The sequence below is a fragment of the Ovis canadensis genome, chromosome 15 (genome assembly GCF_042477335.2).
Source record: "Ovis canadensis isolate MfBH-ARS-UI-01 breed Bighorn chromosome 15, ARS-UI_OviCan_v2, whole genome shotgun sequence".
Classification (NCBI taxonomy): Eukaryota; Metazoa; Chordata; class Mammalia; order Artiodactyla; family Bovidae; genus Ovis; species Ovis canadensis.
In genome coordinates this window covers 56,413,313-56,423,283 of record NC_091259.1, presented here as the reverse complement: position 1 = coordinate 56,423,283, position 9,971 = coordinate 56,413,313, and the positions used below count along the sequence as shown (strand labels likewise).

General features: G+C 42.1%; 1 pseudogene; it reads right to left on the bottom strand.

Moving 5' to 3' along the window:
* Positions 1–7,961: 7,961 nt before the first annotated feature.
* On the bottom strand, positions 7,962–9,613 carry LOC138420304 (hemoglobin subunit epsilon-1-like; annotated as a pseudogene).
* Positions 9,614–9,971: the final 358 nt, after the last annotated feature.

Here is a 9,971-nt window from a genome sequence, read left to right as displayed (position 1 = left end):
GGTGTCTGGGAGCTTACTGGTGATCCTAATGGGCCAGAAGCAAGTCTGTGCCGCTGCTTCACTGCATGGCCTTTTATTCCTCATCTGCTGTTCCCAGGCCCTTCCTTCCCCCAATAAAACTAGACTATTGGTCAAAGGTAGGTGGTCACTGCCAGGGGTGGGACTTGGGCAAGGGTGGGTCAGCAAGATGGACATTTGTGTCTCTGATAGTGTTGGTGGCTTTATCATGGATACTCTGCTGTCGTCCCCCCTACCCTCCACTGTGCAATTCATATCTCAAGGTCCCCGCCTCCCTTCCTGAAGTGACCCGCAGGCTGACCATGAAGCATAGCTGGACTTAGGAAGAGCAACATCTGGGACTCTGTTGGGCATTGTGTCAGGTGTTCACAAGACACTGTCCTGCTGTTTGGCCAGCGTATATTAATAGGAGAAGCTGCAGCTCTTCCTGGGCCACCAATGCTTCTAAAGCTTGTATGGGGCTCATGCTTTTATAGTTCTCATAACCAAGTAAAAATGATCTAAATCCAGCATCAACTTAGAAACAAGATAGGCAAGAACTCTGTAAAATGTAGAGAAGAATTGAACATCACCCTTTGTTACTGAGTTCTATCAGTAATATGTGTACTTGTCTGAATAAGTTTTTTCACTCTGATTATATGGAAAGTGTCTCTGGCTAGTAGATGTATCTATGCATTCATATCAGAGAATACAGTATTGAATGTTGGGGAATAAGTGCTTCTCTGTTTAATGAAGAGGAGTTGTCTCATGTGCTGGGTCCACACTTCTGACTGAGTGTGATTTTTCTTCACATCTAATCGTTCAAAGGCAACCTTCACTGACAGTACTCCACACACCACTGCCACTGTGATCTAAGGTACTTTGTTCTCATACATCCAAATAAGCATTTACAAGATTGGAAAAAGCACATTTCTAGTGGGACAAGCAATGATTCATTTTATTTCAGAATTTGTTGCTTCCACATTTTGACGTCCAGAAAGCTGGTTTGTTTCTCCCTGAGATCACTCTTACAAATATATGCACATATAACGAAAAAATAATTTTCATGTGTATTTAGAGGGACCCTAAAATTTAGAGTTAGGGTTAGGGGGCTACATTACATGTATTACATTAGTAGCCAGATTTCTACTATTAGAAAATAAATCCTTTCTGTCTATGTGATATAATGAGACACTTTTATCGATTCAACCTGAAAAGACTTAAATGTAAAACGTGGATAAAAATTTCTGTTTCGGGAAGCTGGTTTTCCATGACAGAGTGGATAATCTGTGAGCACTGATTTATGTGAGCACTTTGGTACAGAGATATAAAGAAAATAGTTTGGATTGATGTGAAAAGAATTTGCTTCAAGAAAAGAGGTCAGAGAAATAAAAGAAAGAAGAGGAAACTATGACTACAGCCAGGAATCTCTCTCACACTCAGCTGGGGTCTGTCTGACCTGCAGGGTTGGCTCTGGGTACTTTCTATCTCTAGCCCTGATGCCTATCTTCAGCGGAGTATGTGCCGCCGGCAAGGCCCCAGACTCAGGGGCTTCTGCAGCTCTGAATGTTGGGGAATAACTGCTCATCTTTTTAGCAAAGCAGGCAATAATTCTGGAAGTTACTTCTAATTCCTGATTTTCTCTCACACTTTTTAGACAGTCCCTCTCTCTGAGCAGTTTACAAAGGTCTCTCTTCCTTGAAATGCTGTAGCCAGCCTGCTCATGTGTGTCTCCATACGTGCAATGTAACAATCAATTTAACATCCCCTCCCTGGTGGTCTAGTGGCTAAGATTCATGACAACCAATGCAGGGGCCCCAGGTTCCATTCCTGGTCAGGGAACTAGATCCTATATGCCACATTTAAAGTTCCTGAATGCTGCAAAGTCGAAGATCCTGCCTGTCACAGCTAAGACCTGGCACAGCCAAATAAATAAATACAAATAAATATTAAAAAAAAAAAAAAGCCCTGGGGGGCGGGGCGGGGGGGAAGCCTTCCTAGGCAGCTCTCTTCACTTAAACCAGACAGTTCTTTAGTAAAGCCCATGTTGAAGTTAACTTTGAAAAGAGGGTATCCCCTGCTCTGACCTCCAACCCCACCCATCCTAATCTCTCTTCACAAGTGCTGGGACAAGCCAGCTGCTTTTAGAAAATGTGTTCTTAGAATGGAATGACATCCTTACTTGGACATTGCCATCTTAAGACCTGGGCTAATTTTCCTGTAAAGAATCTCCACTTTGGTACTCTACCTCCATTCAGAACCTTTGTCTTCACTTAAGTCTTTTTTGAGACCCACTTAATCATCTGATCCTGAGGCGTTCTTGTTCCCTGATACCCTTCCCCTCCCACCTGAATGCTCCTATATCTTTAACTGGAAAAACTCATGAGTATGTATTTATCCCAAGTGTATGTCTCAACCACATCCCTTTGATGCTCTGTTTTAAATTTTCCTGCAGAAATTTCTACTTCATCCAAAAACTGAATGGTGAGCCTCCCCAGTCCCCCCACCCCCCAAATACAGTTCAACATAGAATCCCTAAGGTTTTCACGTATTTAAAAGCACATGAGAAAAGCAGACCTGAGGACAATTACCCTGAGAAGAACTCTTAGCGGAGCAATACTGCTACCTCTACTCTTGTTGTTGCTGTTATTATTATTATTAATTCAAAAAAGTTTTCCCTTGGTGACCCTGCACTACTGGGCAGGGCCCTCAGTGATACTTGTGGGCCAGGGTGCTCACCAGTCCAGTCACTGTCGTCTTCCAGGCAGCCTGCACTGGGGGGTTAATTCTGTATCAAAGTGATTTGCTAGACAATCTCTAGCACAATTTCCAGGAGCTGTGGAGGTGGAAAGAGATATGCACAATGAGCAGAGTCCCAGGCTGGCCTCTCTGCTCCCATTTTGAACCGAATGATTTTAACTTCCTGCAAAGCCTGGGGCCTTGCCTTGTCTCTAAGCACAGCTAATTTGTTCCCCTTACTAGACTAGGACTTGACCATGATTCCCATCCCATATTCCTAGCACCAGCAACTTCACGTTTTGCGGGCATAAAAATAAACACTCAAAGCTTTATTATTGTACTCACTCCAGCCCACGTGTTCCAGCTGTTTTCCTCCCTCAAAGACACTTCATCCCACTTCTGGATTTATAGGATGCAAACTTGAAATGGCTGTCTAGAAACAATTCTGTACAAATGCTCAGCCAATGTATGAATGTGCTGTATGCTTAGTCAGTCATGTCCGATCGCATGGACTGCAGTCTGCCAGGCTCCTCCCTCCATGGGGATTCTCCAGGCAAGAATGCTGAAGTGGGTTGCCAGGCCATCCTTCAGGGGAGCTTCCCAACCCAGGGGTGGAACCCTCTCCCGCATTGAGGGTGGATTTTTTACCATCTGAGCTACCAGGGAAGCCCTAATGTATGAATAGCCTTAGCAATGTATTTGTGAACTCTAAGTTCTTTCCTTATACAGAGCCAGCATATGCTGTATAGACATTTCTCCTTGGCATTTTTTTTCTGCCTCTAGGAGAGGAAAAGTGGAAAATAACAAAGGCACAGTTCCTTTCATACAATTATACTTTCCAGTAGACACTTTCCCCATCCCTATATAGGTTTCTTCTACAAGTAAACAAAGTCCAAACAAACCCCTCTAGCCTTCTGAGGGCAGTCTTTAGTCCCTATTGCATTCCTCTTGGCCTTAGTTCAGCCTTCTGGAGTTTCTTTCCTTTCAACATCATTACTGCCAAAAGTTTCGCCTCCCACAGCTATCCTTGCTTCCTTACCATCCCTCTGTTTTTGGACTCATCTCTTCTCTTTCCTCTAGACCTGTCTTGCTGATTTCTCAAATTCAGGCTTTGAATTTTCCATTTCCTCACAAAATGATCTTTTATTTCCACCAAAGCTCAATCAGTTTCAATAATGATAACTATCCTTATAGCTAAATATTTTTTTAAAAGCATTATTATTAGAGACAAAAGATCACATATATTTATGAATACATATACACATATAATACAGATAGATAGAGCTTATAGATAACATAAATACTACTGCCAAAAGATAGAAATTATAGATACAGTCAATTATTTTTAGAGAAAGAGATAAAGAGAGCTTATGTTCCAATTAGTGAACTAAAGATGTGAGATATATTAATGTATTTAATTCTGTAAAAAAATGAACTTAGATAAACATGATTGCTGAATGAGAGCTTAAGATATTAAGTGATGCATCTCAAATTGCAGAGCTAGCAGGATGCTCAAATTCAAACCAAAGCAGCAGATTCTAAGATCTTAAGAGCTGGCTCCCCATTAGTACAAATGACAACACCAGGGATTGGGTCCTTGACTGTACTCTGAGAAACACATTCCATCTCAGGACAGCTGATCAAACATTATGTTTCTTACATTAAATAAAATTAGCTATAATGTTTTTTCAAACTTTCATTCCCATGGATACTTAAATGTGCATTCGATAACTATTTGTTGCATGACTTTGTGTTATAATTGATCTATGTACTGGAGATTTAAGATAGACAAAGAACCTAATTTGGGGGTGGAAGATAGAGAAAATGTTTGTTATGAAGGAAATTAATATCTGGACATAATGAGCTGCTGCTGCTGCTGCTAAGTCACATCAGTCATGTCCAACTCTGTGCGACCCCAGAGATGGCAGCCCACCAGCCTCCCCATCCCTGGGATTCTCCAGGCAGGAACACTGGAGTGGGTTGCCATTTCCTTCTCCAATGCAGGAAAGTGGGAAGTGAAAGTGAAGTCACTCAGTCACGTCTGACTCTTCGCGACCCCATGGACTGCAGCCTACCAGGCTCCTCCGTTCATGGGATTTTCCAGAGAAGAGTACTGGAGTGGGTCGCCAGTGCCTTCTCCAGGACATAATGAAAGAGGGACACAATCATATCAGAAATAAGTCTCTCTAAGAAGGTCATAGTTGAGGCAGCCCAGAATGAAAAGAAGGAATCTGTCAGTTGAGAGTATTAGGATAGAGGTCTTGAAGGTTGCGATAGTGGCTCCAAATCTCTAAGGAAGGTAAAACAAATGTCTGGTATGCTAGAGATATGAGTGATGGGGTGGTTGATATGTAAATAGTAAAAGTAAGAATGGCAGAAAATACTATTGTAGAGAAAGCATTAACCTAATAACTTAGAACTTCTCCTCAGTGATAGGGAATAAGAAGTCATTATAGGATTTTAAACCTGGTAATGACAATCTCTAAACCCTCTGGCTCTTAGTTAGATTAATATTCCCAGATAAATGTATTATCACATTATTTTTCTCAGCTGACTCTTAAGGTCTATCAACAATAATTAGACACCTTTTCATCTATTAAAAATTTGAGCCATCTAGACCTGAATATATGCATATATGTTTGTGTGTGTGTAAATTGTGTTTTTGTTTTCAGTTCAATTGTCCTGAGCTGGCAAAATCCAGATCTAAACTTAGAACATTAAGGGAGGAAGAATGTATCTTCTGTTTGCTCCTTCACTATCACCATCCCTGACCCCTTGATATTCAGAGTAAGAATAATAGTTGAGAGGCAAGAAGGATGAAAAAGAGATCAATTGATTTAAAAAGTACTTGATTTAAAGAGTGCTGGAGTGGGTTGCCATTTCCTTCTCCAGGGGAACTTCCCAACCCAGGGATCGAACCCAGGTCTCCCACATTGTAGGCAGATGCTTTGCCCACTGAGCCATCAGGGAAGCCCTTCTTTACTCTATTTAGGGGCATATTAAGAGGCAATGGGGAACTTTCTTGATGGTCCTATGGATAGGAATCCTCCTTACAATGCAGGGGACATGGAAACAATCAATCTCTAGCTGGGCAACTAGGATCCCACAGGCTGTGGGGCAACTAAACCCAGAGATGCAACTACTGAGCTCAAATGATGCAACAAAGATCTCCCAACCATGACTAAGATCCAATGCACTCAAATAAATAAGTAGGCAAGGGAGCACAGACAGACCAGTGTGTTGACAGTCTGCAAAAATGTAATCACTGGTCTTTTAGCCGCACTGTGAAGACAAAAGGCCAAATTCAAAGGTAATTCACAGGACATATTGACTCATTTGAAAATACCCTGATGCCCAGAAAGATTGAAGGCAGGAAGAGAAGGGGACCACAGAGGATGAGATGGTCAGATGGCATCACTGACTCAATGCGCATGAGTTTGAGTAAACTCCAGGAGTTGGTGATGAACAGGGAGTCCTGGTGTGCTGCAGTCCATGGGGTCACAAAGAGTCAGACACAACTGAATGACTGAACTGAACTAAACTGATTATAATTAATGTATGGAAGTAATGAAATGAATGCCTCATAGAGTTAAATTTGCCAGTCCTCAAGAGGACAATTGGACTCAAAGCCTGGAGCTCATGATTCCCTGAGCAATCTGGCAGTGATGCCCTCAAGAATAATTCAGTTAATGCTTCTCTGACATGAAGCCTCCAGGTCATTGCAGATTTCTTCTTGTTAGAGCCAGGCTGTGAGTTTTCTCAACTGCTGCCACCCTCTTTCTTCTCATCCACCCCAGTCAATCAGAAAATATGTCCTCTTCACTCTCCCCTTCCTCATCCTTCACTTTTTGCAGACCTCCCTGATCTTCTTCCAGGGCTTCCCTGGAGGTCAGCGCTAAAGAATCTGCCTGCCAAGCAGGAGATGAAAGTTCCATCACTGGGTCAGGAAGATCCCCTGGAGAGGAAATGGCAATGAGCTCTAGCATTCTTGCCAGGAAAATCCCACGGATAGAAGAGCCTGGTGGGCTATAGTCCAAACAGTCACAAAAAGTCAGACACAAATAAACACACTGCTCTTCTTGGATTGAGGCCATTATATCTTTCCTCCTCAATTAGCATCCATGTCTAGTCTCTGAAATTTTCAATTCATTTTGTGTGAGCTAAGCATATTATTTGCCCCCTCCAAATCCTACTCCTTGAGTCATTTAAAGTTCTAAGAATATTCATTGCTTACTCTTACTACTATCAAGGTAATAACTTTTATTTTTATCTTCAAAACCTTATATTATCTAGTCTTTCCTAATCCTCTACCTATGTCTTACTCTCTCTTCCACTTCCAGAGAGCCATTTTCATGCACATTGCCAAGCTCTGGCTGGCTAATTTTAAACTATGAGACCTAGTTAGTATCTTATCTCCTACATGAAGTCTTAGTCATGCCCCTGTTCATCTGAATTCATACACTATCCTAAATCTAATTTTACTTTAGTACACATTACATTCAATCAGAATATGATGTAGGATGATTTCAAGTGTCTTAGCCTTGGCTTTGTAAGGAGACAGTGGAATCCTTTAGAAAAGGGTAAGCTATTGTTGGTTCACGGAGATTTTTTGAAAATTCTCAGCCACCCTTCAACTGATCTTCTTATCTCCAATTCAGTCTCATAAGATATATGATATCTTAGTTGACTCAAAATGTACATTACAGCAAACTAAAAAAGTAACCCTAGTCTAGAAGATGAATCCCTACAAAGCTTTTATTTTTTTCTGCAAACTCTCTGGCACGTACTATAAATCTATCTTGTTTTCTCTCAGACACCACTTACTACATCTGCCTTCCTGCTACAGTAAGTTTTTGTCACACTGCCTTGTGCCAGTCAGTCCCCAACCACAGAATAAACATTTCCAACCACAGAAGACTTCTTTCTCCACCTTAACTTTCTCCCAGTAATCCTAAATCCTACTAGAATGTCTGTCTTGAACTGATGAGTTTCCCAATGCTTCTCAAAGGACTGTTACTTCTTCCTATGTCTCTCCCCATCCTTCAGCTAATGACCATTTCTCCTTTAGCGCAAGATGAAATGATAGAGAAGATACAATGTTAATTTTTGATCCCTGAATAGAATGTACTTTATTAAACAGAAGCTGGGCTGTCAAGGCCAAACCCCAGTCCCCGTGGGCAGAAAGAAGGCACCAGGGACACAAAATGGTGAATTGAAAAGAGGATTCAGTGGTATTTGTGGGCCAGAGCAGTGGCACCGCCAAAAGCAACACCAGCTTCTGCCAGGCAGCCTGCATGTCAGGGTTGAATTCTCTGCCAGAGTCAGTAGCCAGAAGATAATCACATTGCCCAGGAGCTATTGGATGAGAGACAGAATGACAATTAAGTATGCCAAGTAGAAGTTTCCTAAAAGAATTGAAGAAAATAATGGCTTAGTACCTACACTCACTCCCAAGCCCACATCTTAAACTGCTCCATGGGTTGTACCTATACAATAAACTCAGATGAGTTTGTCCTTCAATTTAATTTAAATTCTATGAGCCCTCCATTCAACATTTTTCTACCTGTATCCCCTGCCTCTCTCCTATTTCACTATTTTTATTTGCCTCTCTCCCTCCCTCTAATTTTTATATTCATAGGATTTCAGGATTGCATGGGTTCCTAGAATGAGTTTAGTAAAGCCTCCAACTAAGCCTCTACTTAGTCACGATACTGATGGGTAATTTAATAGAGAATTGATCTATTTTTCTTTAAGATGAATGGCCTAAAAATTATTCTCCTAAATATTTTCCTAACTTCAATCATCAGGAATCACATACGATATTTCTCCTTCCTTGAGGTTGGACTTCATCTATCAAAAGTCAGATTTTATTTCTCCTTGAACAAATATGCTATTCTTTGGTATTTTCTGGGGGTAAATACATCCAGTTCTGACAGAAGTTTCCGAAAATTTTTAAGCAAACTTAAGGCTGTTCACTGTGACACCAATGGTAAAGAGCCTGCCTACCAATGCAGGAGATGTAAGAGATACAGATTTGATCCCTGAGTCGGGTAGATCCCCTAGAAAAAGAAATGGCAACACATTCCTGTATCCTTGCCTGGAGAATCCCATGGACAGAGGACCCTGGTGGGCTACAGCCATGGGGTCACAAAGAGTCTGACACCTGAAGCGACTTAGCATGCATGCACAGTAAGGCTGCCCATAGCTCTTTATGTCACTAGTCCTGAATCAAGGTGGGCTCGGTATGCCCACTGCAAGTCTGTCCTCCTAACACCTAGTTTGATCTATGAATTCTGAGATCTTTGCTAGTCATTCCAATAAAACACTCAACTTCCATTACTATTGCAAAGTAAAAATCCAAAGGGAACACACGAACACTTCCTGAACTCACTCTGAAGTTCTCAGGACCCACGTGCAACTTGTCACAGTGTAACTCCCTCAGCTCAGCAAAGGCACTTTTGAGGATGTCCAAGTTCTTAATAGCTTCTCCGAAAGAGGTCAGCACCTTCTTGCCATGGGCCTTGACCTTGGGGTTTCCCATTATGGCAGAGGCAGAGGACAGGTTGCCAAAGCTGTCAAAGAATCTCTGGGTCCAGGGGTGGAAGACCAGGAGCCTATGAGATGGAACCAGCAGATAGAAAATCAGTGACTTGAAAATTTTTTCAGAATTTCCTGATCAATTTGCCAGGCTCATATTCACCATCCTCCCCCATGAAGTCCACTTCCTACCTGCCCAGAGCCTCGCCTCCAGCCTCTTCTACATTTACTTTGCCTCACAGGCCAGTGATAGCAGCCTTCTCCTCGGCAGTAAAATGCACCATGATGTCAAGTCTTGGAGCTTACAGGTGATCACAGAAGCATCAGAAGCAAGTCTGTGCTACTGTTGTATGCTGCGGCCTTTATTCTTTATTGATGAACTTTTTCCCCTTTGCTCCTGCTTGTCCTTTGAAGTCATTGGTCAAGGTTAGGCTGTGTCCCTCAGGCATGGAGTAAGAACAGCTGATGGTCACAAAGAAGATGTATATTGAGTGTATGATAACATGTTGGTTCCTGAGACACCCTTCCTTTGTTATGTCCTCCTCCATCCTCAACACTATTTTCCACTCATTCCCCGTTTTTGCTCTCAGCTCTTCCCATGTCATCCTCCACGATGGCATCCATCTCTCCCATTCTCCTTCTCCCAGAATGATCCATGGAGTGTAGCTAAGCACCAGACTAGGAAGGAGTTCTATTCA